Source organism: Lithobates pipiens, unplaced genomic scaffold (genome assembly GCF_037356315.1).
Source record: "Lithobates pipiens isolate NorthernLeopardFrog02 unplaced genomic scaffold, aLitPip1_a1.2 Scaffold_13, whole genome shotgun sequence".
In the NCBI taxonomy this organism is placed as follows: Eukaryota; Metazoa; Chordata; class Amphibia; order Anura; family Ranidae; genus Lithobates; species Lithobates pipiens.
Window position 1 is genome coordinate 502202071 of NW_027507718.1, and position 18487 is coordinate 502220557.

An 18487-nucleotide genomic window follows, 5' to 3' on the forward strand; every position below is an offset into this window, starting at 1 on the left:
CTAGACCACCAGGGATGCCAATCAGTGTCCACAATGGATGCCAATCAGTGCCCACAATGGATGACAATGTGCATCACTGGTTGGTAGGCATTATTGTTTGGCACTGATTGGCATCCATCAGTACCATCTATTAGTTTACATCAGTGCCACCTATCAGTGCCCATCTGTGCCACCTATCAGTGCCCATCCATGCCCATCTGTGCCACCTATCAGTGCCCATCCATGTCGCCTATCAGTGCCCACCTGTGCCGCCTAGCAGTGCCCATCTGTGCTGCTTTTCTGTGCACATCAGTGCCACCTATGTGTACCCATCAGTGCTGCATATCAGTGCAACCTATTAGTACCCCTCAGTGCCGCCTATCAGTGCCCCATCAGTGCCGCCTTATCAGTGCCCATCAGTGCCGCCCCATCGGTGCCCATCAGTGAAGGAGAAAACATACTTATTTATAAAGTTTTGTAACAGAAACAAAAAAAAAACATTTTTCTTTCAATGTTTTCGGTATTTTTTTATTTGTTTAGCAGAAAATAAAAATCTCACTCGATGTCTGTGGGGATACCCATGATCGTCTCACGGTGAGCAAGAACAGGGAAATGCTAATGTGAACAAGCATCTCCCCGTTCTGCCTAGTGACAGGACACTGATCACAGCTCCCTGTAATTGGGAGCGGTGATCAGTGATGCGCCGCACACAGCCCCTCCCCCCCACAGTTAGAATCACTCCCTAGGACACACTTAACCCCTAGAGCGCCACCTACACTCAACCCCTTCACTGCCAGTCATATTTACACAGTAATCAATGCATTTTTAATTGCACTGATCGCTGTATAAACGTGAATGGTCCCAAAATTGCATCAAAAGTGTCCGATATGTCCGCCATAATGTCGCAGTCATAATAAAAAACGCCGATCACCGCCATTACTAGTAAAATCAATAAAAATGCCATAAAACTATCCCCTATTTTGTAGACGCTATAACTTTTGCGCAAACCAATCAATAAACGCATATTGCGATTTTTTTTTACCAAAAATATGTAGAAGAATACATATTGGCCTAAACTGAGGAAAAATAAATAATTAATTAAAAAATAAATAATTAATAAATAATTAAATAAAAATATATTTTTGTGGATATTTATTATAGCAAAAAGTAAAAAATAATGCTTTTTTTTCAAAATTTTCGCTATTTTTTTGTTTATAGCGCAAAAAAAAAATACAGAGGTGATCAAAAACCACCAAAAGAAAGCTCTATTTGTGGGGAAAAAAAGGACGCTAATTTTGTTTGGGAGCCATGCCGCACAACCGCGCAATTGTCAGTTAAAAGGAAGCAGTGACGAATCGCAAAAAGTGCTCTGTTCAGGAAGGGGGGTAAAATCTTCCGGGGCTGAAGTGGTTAATACATAAATGAACAATGTGTAAAACCCTGAACTGTATAAACTGTTTTTTAATTATGCTAAGAACTCATTCTCTAGACACAAAATGTTTTTTTTTTTTCTCTTGTTAATGTATCTAAATGTAATCTTTTGTTGGAATGAATCAATGTTACAATTAAATATTGTATGTGATTCTCACTTTCACTCAATAAAAAAATTACAAAACAAAAATAAAAGAAAATTACAGAGCTACAGATTGAAAAGGAAAGTTTTTTTTTTTTTTTTTTTTTTTTTTTAATTTCAATTATAATATGAATTGTGTTGCAATTGAATACGCTTTATATATATATATATATATTTTTTAATTTGCTATTTTTTTGCTTTTCCCCATGAAAGTGGATTTACCCTTTAATGTCTACACAGGTCTTTTACGGGTAAAAAACAGGCATACAAAAAAAGTTAAATGCTCATGGAAGCTTTTTGTTGGAGCAGATGATCTGGTGACAGGGCCTCTTTAAGTGAAGCATTATGTGTGACCTGTAAAATATCTTTAACTGGTGCTCTGTAAACGATGGTGCTGTCAAGGCCAAGGAACAATGCTACTGCAAGGAATGAAAATGTCTCAGATTGCTGAAAATCAGCAAAAGTCATCTAGTGTGAACCTTCCGTCTGATTTGTGATCCGACATCATCTGGGCGGGAGAACAAACCTCTCTTCTTTTCATCTCCAGCCTCATCAAATAAAGCGGCGCTCCAGCCTCCCCGGCTTCTCTCTAGTGCTGAAATTGATCCCTCCGATTTCACTGCACGTTGTGATCCGGGATGGGCTTAGGGGGGATCGCCAGGAAGCCGTTACTGCACACCACCAATCATGGGCAGTGAGGCATTTCCCGGCCCGGAGCTGCACATACACAGGCTGCCTATGATTGGCGGTGTGCAGTGGCGGTTTCCTGGCAGGTACAATCCGAACACACCCATAGCTCCCAACTGTCTCTGATTTGGAGGGGCTGTTCCTGATTTGGAGGGGCTGTCCCTGATTTGGAGGGATTACCCTGATTTGGAGCAATGTCCCCGATTTGGAGGGACTGCTCTGATTTGGAGGGATTGTTCCTGATTTGGAGCAATGGCCCTGATTTGGAGGGACTACCCTGATTTAGAGCAATGTCCGGGATTTGGAGGGACTGTCCATGATTTGGAGCAATGTCCCTGATTTGGAGGGACTGTCCCTGATTTGGAGCAATGTCCCTGATTTGAAGGGACTGTACCTGATTTGGAGCAATGTTCCTGATTTGGAGGGACTGTCCCTGATTTGGAGCAATGTCCCTGATTTGGAGGGACTGTCCCTGATTTGGAGCAATGTCCCTGATTTGGAGGGACTGTCCCTGATTTGGAGAGACTGTCCCTGATTTGGAGAAATGTCCCTGATTTGGAGCAAAGTCCCTGATTTGAAGCAATGTTTCTGATTTGGAGGTACTATCCTTGATTTGGAGCAATGTCTCTGATTTGGAAGGACTGCCCGTGATTTGGAGGGACTACCCTGATTTAGAGCAATGTCCCTGATTTGGAGGGGCTGTCCCTGATTTGGAGCAATGTCCCTGATTTGGAGCAATGTTCCTCATTTGGAGGGACTACCCTGATTTAGAGCAATGTCCCTGATTTGGAGGGACTGTCCCTGATTTGGAGCAATGTCCCTGATTTGAAGCAATGTTCCTGATTTGTAGGGACTGTCCCTGATTTGGAGGGATCATTTCTGATTTGGAGGGACTGTCCCTGATTTGGAGCAATGTCCATGATTTGGAGCAATGTCCCTGATTTGGAGGCACTGTCCCTGATTTGGAGCAATGTCCCTGATTTGGAGGGACTACCTTAATTTAGAGCAATGTCCCTGATTTGGAGAAATGTCCCTGATTTGAAGCAATGTTCCTGATTTGTAGGGACTGTCCCTGATTTGGAGGGATCATTCCTGATTTGGAGTAATGTCCTTGATTTGGAGGGACTACCCTGATTTAGAGCAATGTCCCTGATTTGGAGGGACTGTCCCTGATTTGGAGCAATGTCCCTGATTTGGAGGGACTGTCCCTGATTTGGAGGGACTGTCCCTGATTTCGAGGGACTACCTTAATTTAGAGCAATGTCCCTGATTTGGAGGGACTGTCCCTGATTTGGAGCAATGTTCCTAATTTGGAGGGGCTGTCCTTAATTTGGAGGGACTGTCCCTCATTTGGAGCAAAGCCCCTCTGTCCCTCTTTCCACCTCATTTGTCCTTCATTTTGGTCTGATCTATATAGTTGTATCTAAAATGCACTTTTTATCTATCAAAAATTGTTTCCCAGTGCTAAACCTTTCATTCGAATTCTAAATTGCTGCATTTGTACATTTTAACCGCTTCAGCCCCAAAAGATTTTACCCCCTTTACTTTTTGCTATAATAAATATCCTCCAATATATATATTTAAAAAAATGATTTTCTCAGTTTAGGCCGATATGTATTCTACTACATATTTTTGGTTAAAAAAATCTCAATAAGCGTGTATTGATTAGTTTGCACAAAAGTTATAGCATTTACAAAATAGGGGGTCGTTTTATGACATTTTTATTATTATTATTTTTTTTTTTTTTACTAGTAATGGCGCGATCAGCGATTTTCTTTTTTTTGTTTTTCCATAAAATGTCTTTTATTTATAGAAACAGTTAATTCATGGAATAACAAACACAGAAAACTGACACGAGTACATAAACCAAAAATCCTGGTCAGCATTGTAAAAGTATACCGTAAGTAATAAGACTAAGCCCATACTGATCAGTAAGCCCATCTCCTGTTACTTAAGTGTGTGGACTCGAGAATCAAGTGGTCTCTCATATCGTGGTCACGTATGGTATAGAATCTCGAGTATGCGTTCTGCAATAATAGTTGGCGAAGTGAAGCGTTTAGGTGTATGTGGAGATTGCTATGTTGATGGCTCGTGTTTCAAACTCAACATGTGAGGTTGTGTGTAGTTAATTTGGTGGAATGTATAGAGGCGAGAATGGTGAGTAATCAGTTCAGTCGGATTGGGAGGGGGGGGATGGGAAAGGGGGGAAAGGGGGAAAAAATGGACAAGGGGGGGAAATGGGGGCGTTTGTCTCTGACTCCCTTGTAACTGCTCTTAGATGATAGATTATTTTATTCGGTTAACTTAAAGGAATACGTTTCGGGACCGGATGCCTGGAGGTCCGTTAGAATGGGATGGGTATGGAGAGAAGGAGATCTGTATATTATGGGTGTTGTTAATGAGATGGATCATACAAGTTTTCGATGGTCTATCCATTATATCCTAGGTGGTCCATTTGAACTAGGTGGTAGGGTTACTAAGAGCGTCAAATGCTGTCGTTGTTTGGAAGGATATCCAACCAGCCCATTGTTTGCTAAATTTGGTAGGGGTATCGTGGGCAGTATGTATAAGCTTTTCTAGGTCTGCAATTTTCTGGACTCTGTTGATCCATTCTTTGAGTGATGGGGTGCAGCGATTTTCATCATGACTGCGAAACATCGGACAATTTTGACCCATTTTTGGGACATTGTCATTTATACAGCAATCAGTGCTATAAAAATGCATTGATTACTGTAAAAATGTCACTGGCAGGGAAAGGGGTAACACTAGAGGTCGATCAAGGGGTTAACTGTGTTCTCTAGTGTGTGTTCTAACTGAAGGGGGGAGGGGACTGACTAGGGTAGATGACAGATCGCTGTTCATACTGTGTATGAACAAACAATCTGTCATTTCTCCCCTTAGAGAACCGGAAACTGTGTGTTTACATACACAGATCCTGGGTTCTTGCCATGTTACGAGTGATCACGGGAGCCCGGTAGTCATCAAGACCGCCGGGCACTCGCATCGGCTCCGGGGGCGAGCTGTGGGCCCTAGTGGCCACCAGCGGGAGCGACGCAACATAACGGCAGTTCGCGCAGCCGAGCCATGTTGCTGCAGTACAACTGCGGTGGCTGGTCAGTAAGCTGTTAAAACCTGCCTTTACACTCACACAAACTTTAATATTGAACCCTACAGACTAAGACAGTCTTAGTCCGTAGGGTTCAATATTGAGTTGGCCCACCCTTTGCAGCTATAACAGCTTCAACTCCTCTGGGAAGGCTGTCCATAAGGTTTAGGAGTGTGTCTATGGGAATGTTTGACCATTTTTCCAGAAGCGTATTTGTGAGGTCAGGCACTGATGTTGGATGAGAGGGCCTGGCTCACAGGCTCCACTATGGTTGTCACCTCATCCCTTTAAACCCGAACACATATTAATTGCACGGGTTCTGTGGCTGATTAAGGTGGTAATTAAACTCACTCTGTGCCTTATCTGCATTTAATTTGCCTGAGAACCTGTGTAATTCAAAGGTGCTCAGGTTTAAAGGGATGAGGTGGCGACTCTAGTCTCCACTCTAATTTATCCCAAAGGTGTTCTATTAGGTTGAGGTTTGGACCCTGTGCAGGCCAATCAAGTTCCTCCACCCCAAACTCGCTCATCCATGTCTTTATGGACCTTGCTTTGTGCAAGCAACAACAGCAGTCTGACGACAGTACCCAGATCAGCCCAAGGAGGTTGGTCCCCGCTGTTGCTGCCTACTCCGAGATCTCTAATTATAGCGGTGGGGAAGGTGACGTTGATGATGACGCGTCTAGTGATGTCACGTGGGTGCCCACAAGAGAGGAAGAGGAGGGGAGTTCAGAGGCAGATATGGACCAGCAGATAGGGAGGAGAAGCAGGCAGAACTTAGATTGCACAGGAGGGACAAAGCAGACTGCTAATGTATCAGGAGCGAGGAATCAACCATGTACGGTCACATCTGGCACTCCCAGGATGCCGGGAGTGCCAGATGGCTCTGCAGTGTGGCCTTTTTTTAACGTGTCCACTGCTGACAATAGTGTTGCCATCTGCAATCTTTGCAGTCAAACGCATAAGTCGCGGTAAGCCCAACACTCACCTAGGGACGACTGCCTTAAGAAGGCACATGAGCTGCCATCACCGAGCCCAGTGGGAGCAATGGAACCCCCAAAGCCACACTTCAGGCTCTCACCGTCCAGCCTCGTCTTCTACTTTTCCTTCTCCTCTCTCCTCACAATTGTCCTCCACTCCACCTTCCATCATGCTGTCCTCACGTTTTTCTGCAAAAAGGCAGGCTTCCGTGGGCCAAATGTTCGAGCGTAAAAAAATGATGATGCCGAATAACCCTCTTGCCCAACGGTTGACGGCTGGCTTGTCAGAACTGATAGCCCGCCAATTACTGCCATATAAACTGGTGGACTCAGAGGCCTTTCGAAAATTTGTGGTCATTGGAACACCACAATGGAAGGTCCCAGGAAGGAAGTATTTCTCACAGGAGGGCATCCCAGAGCTATATGGCCATGTTCAGAGGCAAGTGAATATATCTCTATCTTTTACTGCCCACCGGGTGAACCTTCTGATGGCCGTCAAGCATGTAAGTCGTGGCACCCGTGTAGATTTGATTTTACCACCACGGATTGCATGCAGGTCTGCCTCTACTTCTCCTCCTCCTACTCCATCCTCCTCCCTCTCCTCCTCGGCCGACTCCTCCTTTTCCACCACTAGCGTCTCCTCCGTTGCGCCGCCCAAGATCCCCAGAACCTATTCGACATGCCAGGTGAGACGTTACCATGCTGTGCTGCGTCTGTTGTGCCTGGAAGCCAAGAGCCACACTGGCCCTGCACTCCTTTCAGCTTTGCGTTCACAGGCAGATCAGTGGCTTACACCACTCAATTTGACAGTTGGTAAAGTGGTGTGTGACAACGGTGCCAATCTGCTTAGTGCATTGAAACAGGGCAAAATTACACACGTGCCATGCATGGCACACGTCTTAAACTTGGTCGTGCAGTGATTCGTTGTCCAATACCCTGGGGTCCAGGACATCTTGCGGCAGACAAGGAAAATCTCTGCCCATTTCAGAAAATCTTACATGGCCATGGCTCGCCTTGCTGACATTCAGCGGCGACACAATCTGCCGGTCAGACGTCTTATTTGCGATTGCCCGACGCGATGGAACTCAACCTTCTATATGCTTGATAGGCTGCTCCAGCAGAAACGTGCAGTTAACTACTACCTGTATGAACTCTGTGGCAGAACAGGTTCTGGGGAGCTTGGTTTTTTTTCACCACGCCAGTGGCTGCTCATGCGCGACACATGCAGACTTCTGTGGCCATTTGATGAGATCACCAAACTGGTCAGTCGCAGCCATGGCGCCATCAGTGACATGGTACCTTATGCCTTCATTATGGAGCGTGCATTGCCTCATGTCATTGATCAAGCCATGGAGGAGCAGGAAGATGAAGTTGCAATGCTGGATGAATTCCCAGGGGGGGCTACTCTATCTGAGACAAGTCAACAACAGGAGTCTGAAGAGGAGTCAGAGGAGGATGGTGCCGGGGCGGATGAGGAGGAGCTGAAAGAGCATGCTTTAAACCTTTCTGGGATCCCTGTTGTTGTGCGTGGATGGGGAGAGGAGAACGAGGAGGATGACATTATCCTGGATGATGAGCAGGAGCCAGGCCACCACACCACTTCCAGTTTAGTGCAAATGGGGGCCTTCATGCTCCAGTGTTTTAACAGGGACCCCCTTATAAAAAGCATAAAGGTCAAGGGCCAGTACTGGGTGGCAACGTACTTAGACCCCCGGTACAAACACAAAATTACGGAACTGTTACCACCGTCACAGAGGGCTGTCAGAATGGAGCACTTCCAGGCCTTGCTTCGAGAAATGCTGCATTCTGCTTTTGCGTGCGCTGGCAGAGGAGGAATTCCCACTCCCAGAGAAAGAGTTGCGGGTACCAATCCAACAGCGCCTGCAAGAAGAGGGCGGTTTGAAGATGTGTTGGTGACTTCTGATATGAGGTCATTCTTTCAGACGACCCATCGACAGCTCTCATCCGGATCCAGCATCAGGGAACGCCTAGACCGACAGGTGTCCGACTACATCGGGTTAACGGCCGATGTGGACGCTCTGAGGAGTGATGAACCCCTGGACTACTGGGTGGGCAGGCTTGACCTCTGGCCAGAGCTTGCCCAATTTGCAATGGAACTGTTGGCTTGCCCCTTGTCCAGTGTCCTGTCCGAAAGGACGTTAAGCGCAGCAGGGGGGATCGTGACCGATAAGCGCAGTCGCCTACCTCACGACAGTGTTGACTACCTCACATTTATAAAAATTAATGAGGCATGGATCTCGGAGGAATTCAACACATGTGACCAGTAGACCATGTATATGCATAACTCTATAAACAATTTATTTAATCGAGCACATGGACCTTTTTTTTACCTTTTGCTCACTTCCTTGTACAAAAAAAGCACACCATAATATATGTCCGTACCCTCCTGTTTGAAGAGGTTGAGCGGTGTCATATTTTTGGGTCCCGCAGCGAGTTGCTGGTATCAGTGCTGCTGTCAGTGCTCTCTACCTTGGTGCTGGTGTCAGTGCTCTCTTTCTGTCTCGGTGCTGGTGTGGTCTCAGTGCTCTCTATCACGGTGCTGGTGTCAGTGCTCTCTATCATGGTGCTGGTGTAGTGTCAGTGCTCTCTATCTCGCTGCTGGTGTCAGTGCTCTCTCTCTATCTCGGTGCTGGTGTGGTGTCAGTGCTCTCTATCTCGCTGCTGGTGTCAGTGCTGTCTCTCTATCTCGGTGCTTGTGTGGTCTCAGTGCTCTCTATCACGGTGTTGGTGTCAGTGCTCTCTATCATGGTGCTGGTGTCAGTGTTCTCTCTCTTGGTGCTGATGTCAGTGCTCTCTCTCTTGGTGCTGATGTCAGTGCTCTCTATCACGGTGCTGGTGTCAGTGCTCTCTATCTCGGTGCTGGTGTCAGTGATCAGTCTCTATCACTGTGCTGGTGTCAGTGCTCAGTCTCTATCGCAGTGCTGGTTTCAAACAGTGAGGGAGATAGCAGTGGAGAAGCCAATCAACAGGCAGTGCCAGCACCATGGCTGAGGACCTGTACTGGACTGGCACCTCAGGACCACCGCAGTGGAGCCCTGCATAGATGGGGTAAGGGCCAGGCAGAGGGAGGGGCTCAAGCACAGGTTGGCACACTGGGACACTGGCACAGGACTGCGCTGCCCTGACTGTGGCACTGATCATCTCCTGCACCCCCTTCATAGCCTGCCCTGACCTTGCCTCTCCTCCATGGCCTTCATGCATTCCCGAATTGTCAAATTTTCACAGATAAAAAAAGAATGCTTGTCGTTGTCGATTCCAGATTCACTTAATACTTTTATTATGTCAGTGTCCATGTTGTTCTGTGCACAGCTAGTAATTATTTTGTGGCTGAAAATTTGACCTGGAGGTTTTTAAGATTCGCCTTCCTTTAAAGTTAATAGGGTCCGCCGTGAACTTTGCGGTTCGCAAACTTTTGGCCGCATTCGCGAAACGTCCTGTCGGAAGTTCGTCCGTTACTACTGATGAAGTGGCACTGATGATAAGGCACTAAAATACAGCACAGATGGGCCCTGATTGGTGCCACTGATATGCAACATTGATGAACACTGATAGGCAGCAATGATGAACAGTGATAGGTAGCACTGATGAGCACTGATGGTCACTGATAGGCGGCGCTTATGAGCACTGATGGGCGCTGATTGGTGGCACTGATGAGCGGAACTGATGAGCAGGCAATGATGGGCACTGAAAGACAGCACTGGCTGGCATCACTGGTGGGCACTGATTGGCATCACTTATGGGCATTGTTGGGGCTGCACTAATCGTCAGTGCCCCGATGATTTGTGCAGATCTGCCCTGTGAGGACTGTAGAAGGCAAAGTGGAAGTCCAATACTGGAGAGTGGCTGTGGGGCCCTAGGGCAGATCAGAGCTGGACTTTGTGGAGGATATGATAATATGACAGGGAGGCTGCAGGGGCCCCTGGAGCTAGGGGTGGGGTTGCGATAGTGATCCCTGCAACCCCTTATGCTACGCCATTGCATATGTGATATGACTTTGCCCCAGAACGAGACTGCCACCTTGCACCTGTCATTTCACTTTATACAGCTAAAGAAAATTGTGCCTTGCAGTGGGGTTGTACCTGTAATGCAAGGGTTCATTGCTTGCTTAGCTCTAGGGGAACAAAAAAAATAAAGATATGCTTACCTGCAGCTTCCTCTGCCCTACACTTCGGTAGACTAGGGTCCAGACATCATCAAGACGAAAGCAGTCTGTAGCCATTTAAGGTACATAAAGACAGTCCACTGCCATGGGGGAGCATCATAGTTACATGGTTTGCGAGGCTGAATCAAGAAACTAGTCCATCCAGCTCAACCTGTGCAGGTGTGTTTATGTCAATACCATTCCCCATATCCCTCATATATTATGTTTGCTTAGATGCTCTCCTAAGAGTATTTTAAAATGATCAACAATCCCCACAGACACCACCAATTGTGGAAGGGAGTTCCACATCCTTAACACTCTGACCTAAGCAGTTTAAGGTTAAACCACTTTTTGTCCAACTTCATTTAGTGGCCACCTGTCCTCTTAAAGTGGTTGTAACCCCTTACAAACCACTTTGACCTACAGGTACGCCTTGATTAAGGCTTTACCTGTAGGTCCAAGAAATATCTCCTAAACCTACACGGTTTAGGAGATATTTACAAAAAGACAGGTACCGCTGTCTACGGCGCATGCTCCGTTGACAGATAGCACAGGCGCACTATCGCCGTTAGCAGTATGCCGCTGCTAACATCGCTATGCCGTTAGTGGCAGCTCCCGTGCGCATGTAAGGGAGTGACATCATCGTCGCTGCTCTGGGGCTGTGAGTGGCCAAAGCAGCGATACCCAGAAGAAGATGGATGCTTCGTGCTACAGGGGACAGTGGTGACTTCGCTGGCTCCTGTGTCAGGTAAGTGACACATAATGAGCTACTATGCAATGCATAGTAGCCCATTATGCTTTACCTTTGCAGGGAGACAAATAGGAAGTAAACCCATCAGGATTTACTTCCTCTTTAAGCAACCTGAGACTGAATAGTTTTCTCCCTATGCTAGAATCGCCATTGAGATATTTGTATCTCGCTATCATATCCCTGCTATCATATCCCTTGGCCATCTGTCAAGGGATCAGAGAATCAGGTAACTTCAAGGAATGATTTTTTGGTTGCCTGTTTTGGGCTTTAAGGCTTAGTTGGGTGAGTTGGGCTTCAAGGCTTAGTTCTAATGATCTTCGTGGGTCCAGAAAATGGCCTTTTCCTCTTGAATAAAAAGTTTCAAATGGTGGTAGAGCTTTTAAATGCACAGAAATGCGAGGAACCAAGAGATATTTTATATAAAGGTATCTAGTTCCATGTCACAGTAACACCTACTGGCTATTATATTTTATAGACTTTATCTGTCTTCTTTTTTCCCTTTCGACCTTATTCTTTTTCTTAGATTACATTTATTTGGCCTTAACACCCAGATAACACATATAGGAGATGGAAAAACTCGCAGAGAGAAAGCTGATCATTCTTAGTGTGAACATTAATACTTCAGCGAAGAGACGAGCCAAGCCGGACGAAGCTTCCTGTGTAAAGGATTTTTATCTCTGAAGAGCCATGTGTTTCTTTTATTCCTATTTCCAATATGGCTTTCGGGATCACAGCTTGAAATCCTACAAGCGAGATTGATAAGGTGATATCCTTCCGTGGAATGTTATCACACTGACAACGGAGAGCTAACAAAAAAAAATGGAGGTTAAGAAAAGCGAAACTCCGAGCCATTCCAATTTATTTTATTTTAAACTTTCCAATTGGGTAACAGTCTCCTGCGTAGAATAACTTGTGCATTTGATGTGTTGCAAACGTTAAACTGTTTTACCTTCCAGCGCATTAACAGCGGCGTATCGAAGATATTCTGGTTCCTTGACAACATGCAATGCTTCAGCATGACAGAAACTGGCAACTAACATTTACCTGCTTATCAAAGTCATTTCAAGCAATTTTATTTATTTTTTTACATCTCAAATTGCTAAATTTCTCAAATGGTGATATGTATTATTCGCTCTCGCCTTCTCAGTTGTGTAGACCTACCACGAGGAAAGCAGGGGAGACTGGCTCTTATTTTTAATTCTATTCGAAAATTCTTTACTGATTACTGTACCTCAGATCCTTTTGTTCCAAGTTGTTTAGTGTAGCGCTGCCCCCGTAGAAGCTGCTGATTAGGGTGGGTCATCTGTTCTTTGCCTGACCTTTCCCAACAACCACAGCCCCTCTAACACACCAGGTTGAGTGTCCAAAAATATGATATCACAGAAAATCATGAAGCCAGTGTTATTATTATACAGGATTTATATAGCGCCAACAGTTTGCGCAGCGCTTTACACCATGAGGGCAGACAGTACACTTACAATACAAATCAATACAGGAGGGATCAGAGGGCCCGGCTCATTAGAGCTTACAATCTAGAAGGAAGGTAGTAGTAGCTCTAAAAAGAAAGAAACAAAGAAAACAGGCACCAAACCAGGTAGTGAAGGCAAACCAAATATATTGTCACCCAATATGGTTGGTAACTAGGCAAGCATTAAATGGATTAATATTTGTGTAGCACCCTCTAGCTTGTGTGCTAGTGTAAATAGGTTAGTAGTTAGAGTAGGCAAATTGGCTTGGCTGAGAGCCTGGCCTAGGCTGAATCTGGGTCAGGGTTTAGTGAGAAGTTGGATGACTCATCTAGCACCTCTCTCTGGCACTTTCCCCTGGTCTGGAAATTTCCAGAACTGGAGGGTGACAGTAAGGAGGGGCTGCCATGCATATTTATGAGGACCCAGGCCTATCTCCAGCAAATGGGCACGTCACACGCATGGTAGTTGAGGGAAGGGGCCTGCACGTGCATGGCAAATGTCACCCGTGACTCGGCACCAAAGAGCCCCACCTGGCAGTTAGATGGAAACAGAAGACGGCTCCACTGCGGCGCCATAGCATGACGTCAGACAGGGAGCCTCTGTGAGTGACACTGATGCACTGTGAACACCCGCTGCTCGCCCCCAACCCCCCCCCCCCCCGACAAACCACTGTCGTGTATGTGTTTTACAGATACCTTATAATATCTGTCCTTGAAGAAGTGTCTTTACACAGAAATGTGTTGGGCTTTAAGGATATAATTATTTTCCCTACTAGGATATACAATTGGCCATGTCATATTTTTTGTACCACCAAGGCTGCCAATTGCTATGTGACTCAACCTTGCTATTGTTGTTAAAAAAAGTTACCATTTTATTGCTGTTATGTGCCAATTATGTATATAACTGTAAATATGACGGTCATTGTTGTACACATGCATATATTTACTATATTTACTCATTGACTCTCTTACATGAATTAGATCATTGTTACGTATTTATATAATTTTTAGTTTAACAATAAAAATTTTTGATACAATCTACACAAATCAACCACCTAATTTAAAGTCCCAACCTCCTGTCTTGATTTATTGAACCCGCGATTGAGGCACATCACATGAAGTGCCTCATCTAAAGTCCCAACTCCCCACTTTATTGCACAGGCCACTAAAAGAGGGCAAGCAGCCTCTGTGTCTACAGTCAACAGTGGTGGTCGTGGACATGGTGCATCCTCTGCAGGTGGCCATGGGGCATGCTCGTCCTTTTTTTCTGCTGCTGGTGGTGTTACTGAACCAGAACAGGCAGAAGAGTTGGTGGAGTGGATAACAAAGCCGTCCTCATCCTCCTCATCCTCTGTCACCCAGGCTCAGAGTAGTTTGCCTTCCAATGCAGCTGTCAAAGCAGCCTATTCTGCCAGCTCTTTGTTCACAGTCACTCCTTCTTTAGCCCCATCATGCATGGAGGAGTCCCCATAATTATTCAACCACAGTGTCGGGTACATGCTGCTGGAGGATGCACAGCGATTTGAAGGCTCTGATGTTGGTTCGCAGGTTGAGGAAGGGAGTAATATGAGCCTAGAGAGAGAGGGTGCCCAAGAAGGACAAGAAACTGGCAGCCATGTTCCCCCAGCTGCAGCATACTGCCAAGTTTGCTCCAGTGACGAGGAGGGAGGGGATGATGAGGTCACTGACTGTACTTGGATGCCTGAAAGAAGAGAAGAGGAGGAGGCACAACTACAATGTGGCAGGATGTCATTTAGGGGGCAGATTAAGGGCAGACACCCTATTGCATCACACCACAGAGCTCCGTAGGTGCAGGGCACTGCTGATTCCCTGGTGACTTTTAAAAGTTCCTTGCTGTGGACCTTTTTTGACACGTGTGCAGCAGATTGCACCATTGCTGTTTCCAACCTATGTCTGAAGCGGATCAAGCGTGGCCAGAACAGCAGTGGCTTGGGCCCCACATGCTTGACCAGACATATGACAACCTACCATGCAGTCCATTGGCAACAGCACTTGAAAGACCCACATCAAAGAAAAAGGGGGACTTCTCCTTGCTCCTCATCTGAGATCTCCAACCCTACTATACCTCCAGTCCTCTTGAAAACTGACACTGAGAGGATTGAAGGTATAGCAATAGGTGTCCCAAGTACTTGCAGCCAATCTGCTAGCAGTACATTACCATCTGATTTTAGCAGGCAAATTTCCCTACCCCAGTAGCTGAACCATAAAAAAAAATGTGGTCCCAGCCATCCACATGCTCAGCGTCTAAATGCTAGCTTGCCCAAATTGCTGGCACTGCAACTGCTGCCTTTTCAGCTGGTAGACTCTGCTCCCTTTCGTAAATTAATGGAATGTGCTGTACCTCAGTGGCAGGTTCCAAAACGCACTTTCTTTCCATGGAAGGCCATTCCGGCTCTCTACCGGCATGTGGAAGGCAATGTTTTGGCTTTGTTGGACAGGGCGGTCAGAAGAAAGGTTCATATTACTGCTGACTCATGGTCCAGCAGGAATGGGCAAGGACGTTACCTTTCCTTCACGGTGCACTGGGTAACTCTGCTGGCAGCTGGGAAGGATGCAGAACAGGGTTCAGTGTTGTTGGAGCTTGTTCTGCCACCATGCCTCCAAAATGCTAGTGGTGATTCACACATGAACATTAATTCATATAATAAATCAATATAATACATATAACAAATAAAAATCCGAACATGTGTGTGCGTGGCTTACCCCACAATTGACTCCACCCTGAACAACCACTGCCAAATGACTCTTCCTTGGGGGACTTTGTTTTGGTCCCGTCATTGGCAGTGGTTGGCAGGGTGGTGGTTGGCAGGGTGGAGTCAATCGCTGGGTAAGCGGGATTTTGTAATGCCACACACATGTTCAGATTTTTATTTGTTATATGTATTATATTGATTTATTATATTAATTTATGTTCGTGTGTACTGTTTTTGTTTCCATATCTGTACAGTTATTCTTGAAATCATGGTCCAAATCTGTATATCCCCTGAAGAAGCGTCATAGCGAAATATGTCGCGATAATGTGCAATCCATTTTTCTCTATATGACCTGCTTGTTTTGACCACCATTTATATGAATTCCTGCCTATTTTCATATTAACAACTGTTTACATGTCCTTTTTGAAATTTATTAAAAATTAATAGATTTTTCTAAATATTATGGTTACAACTTTCTCTCATTTGTCTACTTTTTGCACCATTAAAATTCCTATTCCACTCTTTACATATTTTGGTAATATAGTGTTTGTTTGTATATCAGATGCACTATTAATAATTCTTTATCATCTAACGTTTACATTACATGATTTGTATACATTACAAAGTTTACATTATTGTTAAACTTCAGTGCATCTATATAATTAGGGTTATTGTTATATGCAAGATGCAGTTAGTTATGCTCCCTATCACTTTGCTTAGATTACTGGTTAATTTCTCAGGAAGGGAAATCCCTCAACTCACAGAGGACCTGTCCTGGGTAGAGGCACTGCCTATTTTATTATGAAAGCCATTCTTCCACTTAGCAAAGGTTCTGGTTGTCCTAATTACCTGCACGTCCAATTCCCAAAACCCTCCTTGAAGGAGGACTACATCAGGAATATGTTAGTACTAAAATGACTATAGCCTGGCCACAGGTTAACTCCAAGTATAAATTGTCCTGTCTGAATTGTCTAGGTTGGTGACAGGTTTACTTGAAGTCCATCGTGGTTTGTCGTTCCACTTTGTATTAAGGCTAAATAAGAAAGTACATCTAATGAATGCTTTCCAATGAAAAAAAAAATAATGTCTTAACATTCGTAATTTAGCACAGCTCAAATAGTTATTACTTTTAGAAAGATCACGTTTCCTTCTAATTGGAGTGATTTTTACGAAATAACCATTGGCTGCTTCTGAAAACTCTTGGAAATGAAATGTCTTTTGTCTTCAAGGCCATACACTTTCCTGCCTGCTCAAATGTATATTCACATAGTGTAGAAGCAGATTGAACTTTAAAACTTGATATTAATAGTTGTTAAGCTCAGCTCTATTTCTGTATAGCAGTAACTAATTTTGACAAAGCCGGCAGTGCAGCTATAAATGATCACGGCATGGTACCTGTCTGAATTTTAGCTTCCTTTTTCCCCCCGTTTTTTTAATACGCTTAGCAGACTTCAAGAACACCAGTCTCACCTCACAATTTTCTTGTCATTCATTTTATTTTCGGTCCTGTTCAAACTATCAAAGACGTTTCCAAAAGTTTTGCACTGTACAGTGTAACATCAGCATGATTATAGGATAAGATTGATATTTATTTTACTGAACCAAACCCTCATTAGCTACAAGTTGACATGTTGCATGGATATTGAAATATTTACATTCTCTTAACAAGCAGAAAATAAGCTTTAAAGCAGAGTTCTACCTTAAATTATTATTATTTTTTTTTAGGTTCTCTTTCTTTTATTTTTGCCTGCTGATCCTGCTAAAATTTCTGATGGCTGCCCTGCTCATTGGCGTAGCGTGGGGAGTGCGAGGGGAACTGTGGCGCCAGGCGAAACTTTTGGGGGACGACATTCTGCACCAGTGATGGTCTCCACCCGGCTCCGTCCTCCTAATTTTGATCTGTGTCCCCGCGCTTTGGCCACAAGTTCTTTTTTTCCTCATTAATGTACACACAGCACCCCATATTGACAGAAAAACACAGAATTGTTGACATTTTTGCAGATTTATTAAAAAAGAAAAACTGAAATATCACATGGTCCTAAGTATTCAGACCCGTTGCTCAGTAGTTAGTAGATGCACCCTTTTGAGCTAATACAGCTACACGTCTTTTTGGGAAAGATGCAACACGTTTTTCAGACCTGGATTTGAGGATCCTCTGCCATTCCTCCTTGCAGATCCTCTCCAGTTCTATCAGGTTGGATGGTAAACGTTGGTGGACAGCCATTTTTAGGTCTCTCCAGAGATGGGTTTAAGTCAGGGCTCTGGCTGGGCCATTCAAGAACAGTCACAGAAGTGTTGTGAAGCCACTCCTTTGTTATTTTAGCAGTGTGCTTATGGTCATTGTATTGTTGGAAGGTAAACCTTCGGCCCAGTCTGAGGTCCTGAGTACTCTGGAGAAGGTTTTCGTCCGAGATATCGCTTTACTTGGCCGCATTCATCTTTCCCTCGATTGCAACCAGCCGTCCTGTCCCTGCAGCTGAAAAACACTCCCACAGCATGATGCTGCCACCACCATGCTTCACTGTTGGGACTGTATTGGACAGGTGATGAGCAGTGCCTGGTTTTCTCCACACATACCGCTTAGAATTAAGGCCAAAAAGTTCTATTGTGGTTCATCTTAGGAACCTTAAGTGCAGCAGACTTTTTTTTCTAACCTTGGCCAGATCTGTGCCTTGCCATAATTCTGTCTCTGAGCTCTTCAGGCAGTTCCTTTGACCTCATGATTCTCATTTGCTCTGACATGCACTGTTAGCTGTAAGGTCTTATATAGACAGGTGTGTGGCTTTCCTAATCAAGTCTAATCCGTATAATCAAAACACAGTTGGACTCAAATGAAGGTGTAGAACCATCTCAAGGATGATCAGAAGAAATGGACAGCACCTGAGTTAAATATATGAGTGTCACTGCAAAGGGTCTGAATACTTAGGACCATGTGATATTTCAGTTTTTCTTTTATAATAACTCTACAAAATGTCAAGAAATCTGTGTTTTTCTGTCAATATGTGTTGTGTGTATATTAATGAGGAAAAAAAATGAACGTAAATGATTTTAGCAAATGGCTGCAATA